General features: G+C 37.6%; 1 protein-coding gene across 1 annotated transcript in view; it reads left to right on the top strand.

Annotated features, from left to right (window-relative positions):
- Nucleotides 1-16820, top strand: part of PLXDC2 (plexin domain containing 2) — a 284357-nt gene that overhangs the window by 232967 nt on the left and 34570 nt on the right. The window lies entirely within an intron of this gene.

Below are 16820 nucleotides of genomic sequence, written 5' to 3' on the forward strand. Positions count from 1 at the left end.
TTCATCACGACTGAAGCAAAGGCACATAATTTTCTTCTGACTTCAGCAGATGGAGGATCCCCCTAGGACCTAATTTTTTTTTAACTATGTATGTTCCATAACTGTTCCATAAGTAAAACTGTTCCATAAGTAAAAGAGACTAACTATAAATATGTAAGTTAAGACGGTACCATAGCTTTCTCCTACACAAGGATTTGTGCCTATAAAATGCTAGAAACACTTAGCATCTGTCTCATAGTAGTCACCTGTGGCTGAAACTTGGATTATTTGCTCTTCATTATCTCTGACTTGCCAGTATGTAAAAACGGGGAGAATTTTAATGTTTTATCTGTTTATATAATCTTTTCGTGTTTCTGAAAATGTTTATATACTCTAGGCACTTGGTATGGCCTGCATGTTAGAGATGTCATTTTCTAGGAACGTTTTTGGAAGCTTTAAGGCAACTTTGCTGTTATATTATAGGTTCAATTTGTACAACTTGCTCGCATTACTGAAATAGTGAATTCCCTTGGAAATATTTGAAGTGAATTGCCCAAGAAATAAATTGTGTTTATTAACTTTTAAAGAGTTGGCACTGAAATAGAATGGAAATATGATGCTTAAATGATCAAGAAATTTTTAAAAGCCACCTTTATACAAAGTTTTGAATATATTTCTGTTCAGATTCTGTAGATGTTGATGGTTTTATTTTGACGAACCTCAGGAAAGTCTCAGATTTCAGCAGTGAAATGATACTGATATTTCAGTGAGTTCAGAAATAAGCAGACAAAGAGCGCACTTGCAATCTGTGCATGCTGGAGACTCAGGTTTTGAACGTGTCTCATGTTTCACTTCATTAACACAGGGTAAAAGCATCTCCCAATCCTTGAAACATCCCTCAGGTTTAGCGTGGTACTATCATCCCAACACTGGAGATAGGGAACTGGAGTATTGAAGGACTAAGGGCAACAGCTGCAAACAGTTTAGATGATAGTTTTATTCAGCTGTCACTGTTGGTACCTCTATTCAAATTATAAATCCTCAAAACTGGCTGCCTTATGCCAAGGGCACCCAAAAGCCTAACGGTGTTTTGCTGGCTGACTCACTTAGGTTTTCAAAGGAAGTTATGCAGAATAGAAGAGCAGTACTAAAAGTACCTTTTCACCAAACTCTGGCCTTAAGTATCTAAATCCAAAGAGGTCTCTAGGGCTCAAACACTTTGTCTGAGGAAATACCTACAGTTGCCTGAGTCTAAGCAGGGCTCAGCAGTGAAGTCCCTGAGCCCCATGAAGCTCTTCTACTCATTATGTATGACACCGCCCTTTACACAGTCTCACAATGATCAGAGAATCCCCTAAGGCACAGGAGGTAAGCAAACGCGGGTCCCCTGAACTCAAGCCACCTCTGAAGGGTGGCCCATTAGATGTCCAGACGCTTAAGCCTAAGTGCTGAAACTCATACCCCCTTGCACGGCTCCAGCTCAGAGCAGCTCTGCTACCCTCAGGCAGTGGCTGCCTGGAGACTCAGGGTCAGCTCTTGCCACTGCTGTCCAGGCAGCCCTGCTGGGGGCTTTCCCGGGTCCACAGGGGAAGAGAGATTCAGCTTTGGAAGTCCCAGTTCACAAAAAGATCTTGCTCATGTTAAGTGCTTAAATGCACTTTTATCCTTAAGAGTCTCTGTTTTCCGGACTATGCGTTGAATAGTCTGGTTTGAAATCATACCAGTTTATGGTATTGACCCATGGAGTGCAAACCCCCAGTTTGAAAAGTGCCCTGGAACAGGCTGCACAGATTCCCGTGTTGGACTTTCTGTGTGCAGTGGTGAGCCAGGACACTCCATGCACTCTAGGCAGAGTTATTCTACCCATGTGTGTGTGCACAGTTCCCAAAGCTTCTTACTCTTAAAACAATCCTAAGCTAAAAAGATGAAAGAATCCCATTTGTTATACATTTCACTGCAATGCTTAATCCTGTATGCCAGCAACAGCACTAGTTGTGTAAACCAAAAACTTATGGCTGTTTTTTATGGAATGTGTTCTGAGCAAAGTGAAAAATCAGAAATGTGTCTGGGAATAGTAGCAATAATGTGATTTAAGTCTTGATACTTCTAATCTTTTATTATGATAATCACTGTTCCCATCTAAGCAGGTAATACAGAAACAAGTTGTTTTGCATTCCATGCTGATTAGCTGGAAAGCGGGGAAGGGAAAATCTTTAGGCACTTGCAGTTCTTAAGAAAACATTTTACAGTTGAAATATGAAGTGACAGTTTTCCACGGTGCCCTTATGGTAATTCAGATAAAAAATGGTTGCCTATTATTTATCTTCTGAACTTCTGGGCAAGCTTGAAATGTCTTGTTTGTTTATTCTTCTTTTAGAAAGAAATTGGAAACATGTTTGGTTAACTTTCAAATCTACGTTTATGTCTGGAAATTTTTAATATCAGGAAGAGGAAAAGGGTTTGGTTTTTTGTTTGTTTGTTGTTCTGTATGTCCCACCCGACAAGACCTATTTTCATAAAAACTGTGTTGAATCAAATATTGTAGTATAAGTAACAGTCTTATGTGATCTAAAATATTTATCAGCTGAGCAAAGCACCATCCATACAGAATTACAAAAAAAGCACAAAATAAATATCATACAATCTGACTACATAAACCCCGTGATTTACAAAAGAAAATAATTAAATCCAAATAAGAAACACAGGGTCTTTCTCCACACATAGCTTACTGTTTGGTATCTACATTTCCCTCATATTTTATTTGATAGCTGACACCATAACGAAGGTTGTAGATTCCATTATGGAGCAGAGAAAGGCAATGGATGAGATCAGGACCAAAAATACTCATCAACTGAGAGTGCAGATACACTAGCTTAATTGTGCAGTGAACAGGTAGTGAACATCTCCTGTTGCGACATGCTTTGGTCCAAGACCTTCAGGTTATTTTACCTGAAAACTATGACATTTGGCAAAATCTTGAAATCTAGAAGTTTTTAACCTAGATGTTATAAATACACTCCTCAAAAGCTCTGGAAGTTCTTCTTATGCAAAGAAATTACAATGAAGGCATAGAACTGGTTATTGTTGGTTTGAAGGGTGAGATAAAAGCTCGGGCATTGCAGTGCAAGGTGGCAAAACACTTGCTACAGTGCAAGGAAGGGAGTTTTATCTTGAGAGCCTGAAAATATTTTTACTCCTGTCCCAACCATTTGTAAAGCTCGATTTTTATTCAAATGCTCCCTTTTACATACTTCCTGGTTTTAACTATTTTAATTTTCCTTGTTTGTTTGCTTTAGGGATGTTACATATTTCAATTCCAAATTAAAAAACAGGAGGAAGTCTTGCTGATTTATACTCGGGCTGTTTATATCCCAACAGTAGTAACTGACAGTAGTGTGGTGTTATTACAAAATTGGCCACAGTATCTTAGCCATTGAATTCCAAAATAAAAAAAAAATGAGGCATTTCTATGGATTAAGTAAACCACCAGAGGGAGCATATATAATCCAATCAATGTAATAAATTCATATACAAATGACAAAGAAAATCTCATTTTAAATGATTTAGAAGGGCTAGAGGTTTAACATATAGTATATTCTGTAAAACATATTCCATCCTATCAATGCGTATAACTTCATGAATTTGCTGATCATACTGCTGCTTCAGGCAAAGTGAAAGAAATGTGCCCAGATTCTGCCTGTCTCTAGAATTTGTATTCCACTACAGCAGTTCTTTATGCTGGAGTGGTTTTATATGAAAACATCGCAGAGTCGTAACACCTGGGTCTTAACAAGCAGATTGTTGAATTAGGTCAAATTTACTCCGTGATAAATGAAAAGTAATGTCAGTTCTATTTTTCTAACTTGTATAACTGTTTCTCTCCAATTATGGAGCAATCATACTGAAAATCTGAGAAGTAGAAATTCTGGCCCTTTGACAGAGTTTACTCTGATTAAAGTGCAACATATTTTTCTTCTGTTTTAATAGTTATGTTGAGACAGCAATTGGATTTTTAATCAAGTGCAACAAATGTATCAAGAATGAATGTGTAAATTTGTCAGCCCTGATACATTACTGATAAGAATGATAACTAGATCTATACTTTATTGAGCAGAAAATTGCTCCACACCCAACTTCTTCAAATCCTTTCCAAGCTGCTCGCTCTTAATTTGATAAGCTAATTTGAACACATGAACTGCAAGAATCTGTTAGGAAATTAGCATTCAATAATTGAGAATTTTGTATGTGTGGCAAGCCTGATAGGAGTAAAGCAAGAAAAGAAAATGGCACAGAAGTGCTTAATGAACAAGGATTTTCTCAAACCAGAGTGAGCCCAGTGATGGTATTGTTTGATGAAAGAAGCCTCACAAGATCATAGTAATAGATCTTCTCAAGTGGGATGGCAGTTCTGTTTAGAAGACAGTGTAAGCTTCAGTGAGCCTGAAGGTACATTTAAAAATACATAACAGTAAAAATGTACATATCAGGAAAATGTATATAAGAGTACATTTAAAAGTACTGTTAGGGAACGTAGATGTTCCTGAGCTCTTAATATGCTTTTATTGAAAGTTAGCCTGCAACCAGATGAACTAACTTTTTGCTGAGATTGATACATGGATAAATAGCAGATAAATAGCCTTTCTACATTTTTGGAAAAGTTTGTGGAATTTGTTAGTAGCTGGATTCCATGGAATTATTGTGAAATTTCTGTAATTCCCCTTGAGATAACAGATTATCTGGTACAATTCCGATGATTAATACTATTAAAATAAACCTAAAAAGTTCAGTGTCTGAACAGAACTCTAGTGAAGGTGCAGTAGGTCTCAGAGCCCTAGGACACACCAGAGCAAGAACAGCCAATTCACTAGATAGGGTGTGGGACCCACTGGAGTAGAATCATCCCCTTGCCTGGTTCAAAGCTAATATCTTAAAATGGACACATACCGCCTGAGAGCTATGCGGAATACTTTTTCAGGGCAGAGATTTTTCCTGCACTAATGCACAACTTTGTCTTATGAGCTTCATTCCTCAAGTTTCCTTTCTCCACACATTCTTCTGCTGCACCCTCCTCTCTGCTTACTAATGTTCTCAGCAGCCCCAAGCTAGAGAATTAAACTATTCCTATCCTACCATTAATAGATTTGATATGTACCCAACTGAATTTGAATCCTACTTTCATACAGAAACTAGCCAGTTTCTTACAGCCACAGCATTAGCCACATGCTTTTACATATATATGCCTTGCTTTATTTTCCTGAATAACTCAGAACAACATGAGGACAACAGTTATGCTCATAACTGATGCAGATTTTTAAGAAATGCAAGACTGCGTTACAAAACTTTAAATTATTTCTAGAAAATGGGCAGAAGATTGCTACAATTCTCATTACTCTGAAATCCTAATTTTTCTGTGGAACTATTTTCTATGAAATCCTGGACTTGAAGTCTGGGCAGCATTTTGAAGTTTCGTAATCTAGATATAAACACAATGATTTATTTAAGCCACATCACTCACACTAGTTATATTGTATATTTATGTTTCTTACCATATCATTTGCCTTTCAGAATTTGAGATTGGTTTCACTAGCTATTGGTTCCCTTGCCAGAGATGTTGCTATGTCTTCTGGAGCTTAGAAACTCTATTCATTATCCACGCTGCAGGTTTCTGTGGTATCCAATTTTGCAACACAGCTTGGCCAAGACGTAGATATCACAGTCAATACAAAACGGACCGCTGCCTGGACTGTTTTAAGAACTTAATGCAAAGTCTGTCTCATGTAGGTCTATCAAATATATCACATTCCTAAGGTTTTATTATAAATGCAGGAAGTAGTTATCAAAGATACAGAGGACAGTTAAGCACTTAAATCGCCTTGAGAGGAGGGAAAGTAGCCACCCATCTGTTATTTATACCTTTGAGAATATTTACTTTTGCTGATTAATTTGGAAGGAAGATCACAAAATCTGTGTTTAATTTCCATGTTTAATTTCACAGATGCACCTAAGATACCATAGTGATAAAACACTAGATAAATAGGTAGGTAGCACAGCTCTTTTCTGTAGAAACTTTTTTTGCGATGCTTTTACATACTAGTAACTTTTTATTCTTCATTTTTTGTATTAGAAGAATAAGACAAAACCCCACTCAGTCTTTGATGAACCATTTATATCTAGAACTGCAACTTCTGTGCCAGCCATAAATCTTTCAAATCCCAACAGAGTTGAGTTCAGACTTAATTCTGCATTGTTTGTTTGTCCTGAGTGCTATAGCCGTAATAGTGGGTATTGCCCTGCTCTATTAAACAGGCATTCACTCTGGGATTAAACAGTCATTTTCTGGCAGAACTGCACCACATTCAGTCACACAGCAGCCCCAGACTCTTTTCTGGTTGGTTTCATTTTTATCTGTTCATTTCTTACATTGATAGCTACTACCAGAAAATTTGGATTCAAACATGTTCCTGTTTCACTGATGAAAGGTGGCACTTGCCTGTGAAAGGGCTCCACAGACAGATGCCTCATAATGCAATTTATACGTATCCTAGACATTTTAAGAAACTTGACTCAGACTTCTGGTCATCATAGAATCATAGAATCATAGAATCATAGAATCATACAGGTTGGAAAAGACCTCTAAGATCATCGTGTCCAACCGTCAACCCAACACCACCATGCCCACTACACCATGTCCCTAAGGGCCTCATCTACACGTCTTTTAAATACCTCCAGGGATGGTGACTCAACCACTTCCCTGGGCAGCCTGTTCCAAGGCCTGACCACTCTTTCAGTAAAGAAATTTTTCCTAATGTTCAATCTAAACCTCCCTTGGCGCAACTTGAGGCCATTTCCTCTTGTCCTATCGCTAGTTACTTGGCAGAAGAGACCAACACCCACCTCACTACAACCTCCTTTCAGGTAGTTGTAGAGCGCGATGAGGTCTCCCCTCAGCCTCCTCTTCTCCAGACTAAACAACCCCAGTTCCCTCAGCCGCTCCTCATAAGACTTGTGCTCCAGGCCCTTCACCAGCTTCGTTGCCCTCCTCTGGACGCGCTCCAGCACCTCCATGTCCTTCTTGTAGTGAGGGGCCCAAAACTGAACACAGTATTCGAGGTGCGGCCTCACCAGTGCCGAGTACAGGGGCACGATCACCTCCCTGCTCCTGCTGGCCACACTATTTCTGATACAGGCCAGGATGCCGTTGGCCTTCTTGGCCACCTGAGCACACTGCCGGCTCATGTTCAGCCGGCTGTCAACCAGTACCCCCAGGTCCTTTTCCTCTGGGCAGCTTTCCAGCCACTCTTCCCCAAGCCTGTAGCGTTGCCTGGGGTTCTACGCCATATGATGGGCTTTCTCAGGACTGAGTTTCTATACCAGACATTATAGCCTGGCTGACTCCCAAATAAATGTCTCAAATGGTGGTCTAATGTAGACTTTAACTGTATAATCAGAAGAGCGCAAGGAACACATCTTAAAGGAAAAAGGCTTTCCTAATAAAAAATTAAAAGGTTTATACTTAACAACATGCTCATGCATTGTACTGGGTAAATAAAGTATAATGCAAAATAGTTAGGATGTTAATTTGCATGGTGTGGTAATGTGAAATAAAGGTGAATGATGAATACAGAACAGAAATGAGAACAAATATAAAAAATAAGATAGTTACTTAAACACAAGAGTAAAGATTACTTGAAAAACACTGAGAAGAAAGTTACCAGGTAAGACAGAAGTTTCACCTACTCTACCTGAATTCAGAGACAGAGCTTCAAGAAGGTTTTGACATCTGCAGATAGGAACCTCCTCTGTATGAGCACAGGTTCAAAAACAGAGGAATGCAGTCAGAGTCCCAAACTCTTCTTTGCTTTTCTCACTATAATATAGCTTAACCTAAAATAATCAGATATCAACTTGTCTACAGCATAATTTTTACCCCGCTTAGATTGTCTTCTTGGCACTCAGGCTGTTTCTTCCACTTCTTGTGTGTGTAAAGTCCCAACTCATCTCTTTTTCACACCTCTGAAATTTGCTAACTTTTCCTTAACCTAACTAACACTAATTTTTCTGGAAGAGTTACCTTTGCTAAACTACTGATATTTTTATCCACTTCTCTCTGTGTTGACTATCCTATATAGTGTTTTATATTATTTTGCTAACTACCATTCCTGTGCTACTAGCAGAGTTAAAAGTAAGTTGACCAGTCTCTTCCCCTAATGAAAATAGTGATTTTTTAAATAGTTCATGGTCACTACTCCTGAAAGCAAAGAGTGGCAGGATATAAGGAGTTTCAACTTTGGAGAGAAAAACCCTTCAAAGTCCTAATATGGAAACCAAGGGGAAAAAAAGAAAGAAAACAGAAGTAGGTGCTTGGTTTCTAGAGAGAGCAGTTAGGCCCTACAACAGCAGTTCTACCACTTTATGAGGCAAATATATAATGAAGGTACTCCTAATGAAATGAATGAGTTTTTGTAGTCCTAACTGAATTCTTAATCATAAAAGGTAGGATAATACTGAAACAGATTAGTTTGGTTATCTGTAGTTCCTCATTTTGTAATGTTTTTATGCATTGTTGTACATAGAGCAGTGCTACTGCTATTTTGCAGTTTATCTTACTTTCTCTTCCAATGGACTGAAATAAATCATCTTTACTTGCTTACAACAGCTGGATGACTTGGGAATTTTTTTCTTTTCAAATAATGGTGTATTAGAAAACACACAAATTTGACCAACCCAAGCTTTATAACTTCAGGACAATTTGTCAGATAAATTCAGTTACAGAAAAGGCGTCATTAATGGATTAGCAAAAATAATGATTGTGCAGTAGGTGCATTTTGTCCAATAGGCCCTCTTGGCAGAACATTAATTTAGTGAGGAACAAAGTATCAGATTTCTTCCTTTTCATGTCCAAGATGAATTTAATTTGTAGTTCCTGAGAAATGAGTTGCTGTGTATCTTTTATCAAATGTTTGAATGTTCATGAGACTGTATCACAGAACCCAGACACCACCTCCTCATTGTATCCTAAATTGTTGGGCTAGATAATAATTTTCTCAACTGCCCCTTTCTTTCCTTATTCCAAGTGTTTATAAAAAGTGAAAGAACAGAAGCTGAGAACAAAGCATTTCAGAAGACCTCCAAGTTCAGGACAGAAATTCAGGACACGTCTGTGGAGACAGGCAGCCAGGGATATCACACCTGACTCTAGGATACTTTATAGGATGAATGTTGATGTACTTTTGTGGAAGCATTAGTTTTCTTCCCTTCATATAAGCATCCAACCCACTGCATTAGAGGGAGAAATCTGTATTTTTTTAATGGAATAAATCAAGATTTTTTTAATGGAAAGTTTTTGCACAGTATCAACTTTTCTTTCTTTACTTTGTGCGTTTCATTGAAACATAATGCAGAATGGCAGTCCCAGTCAGATTTGGTCAGTTCAGCGATCGTACAAAAGTCACTTGTACAGTTGTAGTTCATCTTCCCATATCAAATATTTTTTGACATAGAATTACTTGCAAATTAAACAGAGCCTGGGAAGCTTCCTGGGCATTGGAAAACAATTGTCTGTGCCATCGAACATTTATGATGTTCCCTGACATGATTTCAGTCCATGGCCAGGAGCACTGTCCAGAACAGTTCCCAGGCGTGGTGCAGGAATTGGACTGTTCCATGGATTATTCCCAGTTGGCAGTTTATGTACAGCCTCCTTCTTTTCAAGGTTGAGAGAGTTTGCTTGTTCAGGCATAGGCCATTCTGTGCCAGCAGTCTTCAGTGCCAAGGAACATTTCTGGGCATGTTTATTTTACGAGTATAGAAACAGCCAGAATGATCACAATAGTCTTAACTGCTTTCCAGAAGTGCTAACCTCTTATGGTTGTACTCCTCAATATTACTGAGCACCACTGAAATCATATTTGTCTCGTAGCCTCCCAGATATTACTCTTTAAGGAAGGGCCATAAAGGAAGTCTCCTTTTGTTAGCATAATACTTTAAATTTTACATATTACTATACACATACTCCGATGTAATGTTGCCAGAAATTTTTGTTTAGACAAATCTGAAATCTGCATTTCTCTTCATAAAATTTGGATAATCTGAGATTAAGACCTACTAAGGCAAACTGTTCAATTTCTCAACACAGTTTACTGATTCTCTATAGCATATATATTTTATCAATCTTTCCAGTCACCTAAACAGTGCATACTCTGTAACATTTCCCTGTAGGAGATATTCCCAATTTCAGGGAAATAAAAGAGGTTTTCTCAGTATTCTTCCTAAATATCAAGGCTTTTTTGTGCACCATTACATCTTTAGCTCCCCCTCTATTCAGGTCTATTAACTCTTCCAATATCTGCATTATCTTATGGCATTAATGAAACCATTTGCTTTCCACCAGATATCACAACAAATATTAATATGTACAATTAATGAAGAAATTGATGAGCCCCAACTGTTCTGTAATTCTTTGGTAATCTGTTTTGCAGACTGTTCTTGCTGAATGTTGACTTCAGAATTTGACTCACTTTTAGAGAAAAAAGGAGAGGCAAGTAGAATACTAATTTGGGAAACAAATAACTTTCTGAACTTTAAGTTCCTTTGAACATAACCAGTTACAAGATGATTCATGTCCTTCCTTTCTTTTGCTCTCTAGCTGAAGAATTCACTGAGCCTTTATAGCAGGTGTTTTTCTTATCCCTAATTCATCCATACTTTCCACAAATGCAGTAATATGAATATGCAGTTTCAAAACCATGTATGTTCTTTGTGCAGAATGCTTTCCTGATTTGTTGGCATACCTTTATAAGCATATAAACGTTGGCTTATGTAGAGTCAGTTTAGTGCATTATGCCTCCTTCTCCTGTCATAGCTCCTGCTTCCTTTGACTTCTTACCCTTTTCAGATTTGTGAATGAGATATAACAGGAGCAGTAACCTAGTGTAAACAAAATAGACTTCTCTGCACTTCTATTCCTAGCAGCTCAGATGCTGATGCCCACCAGTACTGAAACAGCCATGTTATGTATTGCATGATTGCTGGGCATTCATGTGTGATAACAGAAATGTGAACAGTCCTATTTCATACTATCTCTAGGCAGCAGGCCACTTCCATCCTGTCCCAAGGATTCTACTACTTGTTAATGTTATCAGTGGTTTTTTTTAAAGGAGCAAAATCCCAGTAAAAGTATATCAATAAAAAAGGGAGCTTGGCCAATGTGAGATCTGTGCCTTGGTGCATGTCACTCAAGACTTGATATTTTTCAATATCATTCCCAGTTCTACAATTCATATATCTGGGAGTACTATGAGAAGCACAGGAGATGTGAATTAGTGTATGCTTGTCTGGTTTTCAGAAAATCTGGGGTCAACTGTAGGTTCTGTTACGGAATTCTGTGTTATCTCAGCTGAACCATTTCATGTCTCCTATGTTCTATTTCCTCATCTCTAAAGTGGAAAAGGAAATATTTTCTCCAAAGGAGACCTTCATATTTTAATTTTAAAAACAAGAGACAAAGCAATGGGTATGCGAGGCCAACTGTACTTCTGAGGCTGTCTGTGTAAAGCATTATTATAAAGCAGTTTTAAAAGTACAGCTGGCCATTTACTTTTGTTTATTTAACCAGAAGGGAATGTAACATGTAATATTGGGGAAAAAAATGTAAGATCATGGGAGCATCCATCCTAAAATTGAAGAGATCATTTTGAATACTCTAAGATAGAAAATAGTTCAGACAATCATGTAAAGGTGAGAAAGGGATGTTGATTGTGCTAGTCAGGATCATCAACAAGAGTGTGAAGTACATCCAGTAGTGCTTTAGAGCTCTTTGCCTCGAACCCTGAGTTATTTCTTGTGTGCAGGTAGCAATGCCAACAGATCAGAATTCTCTGCTAGCTTCTGTTGCTGTTAACTCTTTGTACCCTCTTTGTGAAGGTATAAATGCACAAAATCAAAGGCAGTGGAGAATGTAATATAGTATCAGAGACTAATTTCAGTGTGGCTCCTTCCCAGAGAATATGTTGGATTGTTATTATTTTCTGCTGAGTCTGTTGGAAATTCTGATACCATAATCTCTTAAAATTTACTCTAGGGTCCTCCTCTTACAATTTCTTTTTCCTTCTAGTTATTCAAAGCAGAGCCTTTAGCAAAAGCTTCTTTTTTATTCTTTATCTGTTTTTCAGCATGTTTCCTTTGTTGTTATAACTGACATCAAGATTATAGAAAATATCCTCCTATTCTTCTGTAATCAGAACTCTGCCAAGTCTCAATTTAACTAGGATTTTTTCCTTTTTTTCTAGTTGAATTGGAAATAAAACTTACTTCTTTCAGCCCACTTTTATTCTTAGGTTCTTCCAACAGCAAGAATTCCCTGTGGGAGTCCTTATTTCCTTCTGCCTCGGAGTTACAAATATCAAGTCTTACTCATGTTCAATCTCCTTTACTGTAAAATAACAGCTTTTTTTTAACATCGTTTTACTTCTCTGTTTACATGATATTGCAGGAGTACTTCACAGAACATGTAGCTATATTTTTCCAAACTTTCTGTTCCATAAAATTGTGGAACCATCATCAGATTGAAGATTGCCTGCTGAAATTTGTACTACACTCTGATGCGCCTTATCATCACCTGAATGTTGGAAATTTTGAGAGGCACGCAACGTTAAGACAATGATGGAATTCAGTGCTGCAGACACAAATATGCTGCATCAAATGTTAACTATGCCTCAGTAATTATATTTGAATTTTTCATAAACATTAAAATAGTCCAGGCTGTTTGTAGTGTTGTATGTTTAAAATCCTTGTATTAAGCAAATCACCTTAGCTATTCTTAACTTATAACAGCAAGGTGGGAGCAAATCCTCTTCTAACAATTCAAATTGTCATCCTATTCTGAAGTACAGTTTCATTAAGCAATATAGAATCATAGAATCATTAAGGTTGGAAAAGACCTCTAAGATCATCGAGTCCAACCATCAATCCAACACTACCATGCCCACTAAACCATGTCCCTAAGCGCCACATCTACACATCTTTTAAATACTTCAGGGATGGTGACTCAACCACTTCCCTGGGCAGCCTGTTCCAAGGCCTAATCACTCTTTCAGTAAAGAAATTTCTCCTAATGTCCAATCTAAACCTCCCTTGGCGCAACTTGAGGCCATTTCCTCTCGTCCTATCGCTTGTTACTTGGCAGAAGAGACCAACACCCACCTCGCTACAACCTCCTTTCAGGTAGTTGTAGAGCGTGATGATGTCTCCCCTCAGCCTCCTCTTCTCCAGACTAAACAGTCCCAGTTCCCTCAGCCGCTCCTCATAAGACTTGTGCTCCAGGCCCTTCACCAGCTTCGTTGCCCTTCTCTGGACACGCTCCAGCACCTCAATGTCCTTCTTATAGTGAGGGGCCCAAAACGGAACACAGTATTTGAGGTGCAATATGTTTAAGTAAAGAATAAATACAGACAAATCATTTATGCTTGAATTCAGATATATGATTAGATGTATTGAGCTAGATGCTAAGCACAAATACCATTCAAATAACTTACAAATTCATATCACAGTCACTCACAGTGACACTTCACATGAACTTCATAAGGGTTTCAAGTTGTGATAAAGTTCTACATTTGTGACAAGGGAAAGTGGAAAATAACAAAGGGAGGAAAATACAGTCTTTTCCCAGGTAGTACAGTGTGCCAAGAAAATGATATTTGAAGAATGGAGGAACCAAAATGGAGCCTGTTCTGTGGTAAAGGGAGGCAAAGCCAGACCGAGCACAAAGATAGCGCTTTTTTCCCTCCAAAAATCACTCTATGGTTAGGGGTTTTTTCAAAGTTCAAGGCTCCCGGTATTTTTATTTTTTTTATTTTTTTTTTAATATATATATTTATTTTTATAGTTTACTTCCTATCTCCCTCAGTTTGGAAAGAAATTCCACTTTAAAACATTTTAATTATTTTTTTAGTAATTCAGACAACTTAACAAGTGTCTTAATCTTTTCCTAATGTGATGGGCCTGCCTTAGTGGTTAAAGGCAAAAAAGAGTTCTGTCTGTTCAATTTTCTATTTAATTTTCCAGATTAACCTTTTATTTATTTATTTAACCTATTAATATTTTAACTGAGCTGAGTAATAACATGGTATTTAAGAAATCATTTCAGATTTCTGGAATGCCCTTCAGTTCCCAGAAATCCATTCTTCATATGCTGTTACAGATATCTTGGCAAAAAAAAACCTAGGGCATAGTTGGTTTAAAGGACATGTGTTGTGCATTTTAATTATTTTTTTATACCAGCTCAACCTGGTGAAAAGATTTTTCTATCCAGATTTTGTTCCTTTCCTTCCTGATATTTTTCCATTATGTTTTTAGCTTTTACAGGTTAAACCTTGATAAATTTTCTGTATACAGGATATCTGATTTATTATTATTATTAATCTTTACTGAACTCTCTTAAAAGAAAAGAAGCAAAACATTTCAGCTCATGCACTGAATGGACACTTCTTCTCGTTTACATATTCTCTGCCAAATAGAGGTAAATGGCATCTGGTAGATCTGATAACATCTCCATCTTCTTTCTTCCTACATACAGTTCACTGAAAGGATTCTGACATCTTTCCTGTTAACCAGATTCAGCTGCATTAATTATACCAAATCATCATTGCTATACATGCAGAGACTTTAATTCTCCCTTTGCTCACTGAACCAGTACTCCCGAGTTCCACACAAATCCTGGAATTCCTTACATTTCATGAATGTCCCTATTCTCATTTCCTAGAACATCTTTGTTATTGCTTTGCTAGGAGCTGATTTCGGTCATCACTTGAAAATGAAGTTATAAAATGGCCATGTTGACAGATGGCATAAATAGCATAGCTAATCAAATCTGCTCCAATGTTTTAATGGCAACAGGGAATTATCACCATGCTACTAGATGATGGTCTTAAAAATGCAGTTGGTAGAGCGGGTGGTGCACTGAAATGACAGTTCCCAGAATTCTAACTCAATGACGGAGCAATGGTAGTATCTGCTACGATGCAGCAATGATAGTATCTGCTACGGCTGACATCTCATTGCTACATGCCTCAAAGGAAGTTCACAAACAGGTTTGCTTGGTGCCTATCTAGTTCCTGATAAAGCTGCTTTCTGATAATATTGTTTGGACTCACCATTGCATCAATAGAAAATGTTAAACAAACAATGTCAAGGGTTTAATGTATTTTTCTTTAAGGTAGTGTCATTTGAAGTGTCTCAGATGTTTGAAAGAACCGTTCCAAGTCCTTGCACGTTGCATTCAACTTTTGGTGATTTGTTAATTCCTGGGGAAAATCAACCTCGGCAATGTTACTTGCCACCATATTTCAGTAGTTTGTCAGAAAAGACTTAAGAATTGTAAATAAGTGTGCCTGGGATAAGCTTTCATTCATTTAACCTTTGGAGCCTTAAGTTTGTCACCATTTAGATACAAGATAAAATCTAAAAAAAAGGTCATTAATTCCTACTAGATCCAAGCACAGTTGGATTTGAATTAGCATGGATATGTAACTGCAGTAATTGCCTCTATTGTAGGAATTTATGGAGTGGCTTGATGTCATGTCTAAACATTGGGCGTGATTTTCAGATGTACAGAATATCCTCAAACCCAGTTTGTGTATGTAATGTGTTTGTGAGTATTCAGTACATCTGAAAATTAGTCCAGTTCTCCTTCAGGATGGGCACAGAAGTTGCTAATGAAGCTCTTCAAACTTTAGAAAAAAGTAGGAGAGACTGACACTTCAAAAAAAAATGTTCTATTCATACCTGGAATGTCACGTCATCATTTCTTTCTGCTTAGCATGGTCCTCCTTGTTCTCTCATTCATGGAGATAGAACACCCTAAAGATGGGGAGGCAGTTCCCAGCATAGCACTGATTCATTCACTCTTCAGCAAGAAAAAACTCTCTACAGTAGCCTTTCATCCCATGCATTGGGAAGGATGTCTCTGTATCTCTTTGAATACATTTCTGGTTTAGGCATCTTTTTTCTTCACTGCAATAGGTTTTTGGAAAAGTCAGTTGCTATGGAGTGAGTGGTAACTGACACCTGTTAGGGTTAGGGTATTTTTTTTAGTAACATTGCAAATGATGGAATGTAGATCAGGGCAAGTACAACTAACAAGAGAATCAACATTTTCTCAAAATCTTTTGTCAAAGACATTGTCAATTCTGCTCAGAATAATTATATGGAAAAGTTTATTGTTCCAAGTGTGTTGTTAACATTGTTTACATCCTCTTGTAATAACTTTCCTACTATAAAAATGATTCCACTGTTCCATTCTTCCAAATGTGTACCTGTTTACCTCGGTAGTACTTGACATGTCTTGGCAACTTTCAGTTCATTCAGAACAAAAAATTACCCCATAAATACAGCTAACCATAATAGTGGCCTTATTTTCTTGCCTAGTCTTATCAAAAGACAGTGAGAAAGTTATTTGCTGTACGGTCAGGTAAGTTATGACCATGGATGCCAAATGACATCATCCTGTCTCATAACAAAATACTACAGGAAATGAATGCAGAAAACAAAATTAAACCAAAAAAATTGAAAAACCCTGACTGGGGAGAATCTCGTTCAAAGTCGGACATCATGGTTTAGTTATTTGCTTGCCATTTTAGCAATACTTTCTGTTTGTAATGCTACCTGTTGTCTAGGAAATCCTAAGTTACTCTATAAACACTGATAACCCTCTTGTGAGATGGGGATTGCCAGGGGAATCATTGTATTAAAGTGTTACAAGTTGCTTTAAAATTTCTTTGCTACATATTGCAAATGAGAAAGGATATTGCAGGCAGGTTATTAACCTCACCTAATTTGATAAGAAA

This window comes from Calonectris borealis, chromosome 2, assembly GCF_964195595.1.
Source record: "Calonectris borealis chromosome 2, bCalBor7.hap1.2, whole genome shotgun sequence".
Taxonomy (NCBI): Eukaryota; Metazoa; Chordata; class Aves; order Procellariiformes; family Procellariidae; genus Calonectris; species Calonectris borealis.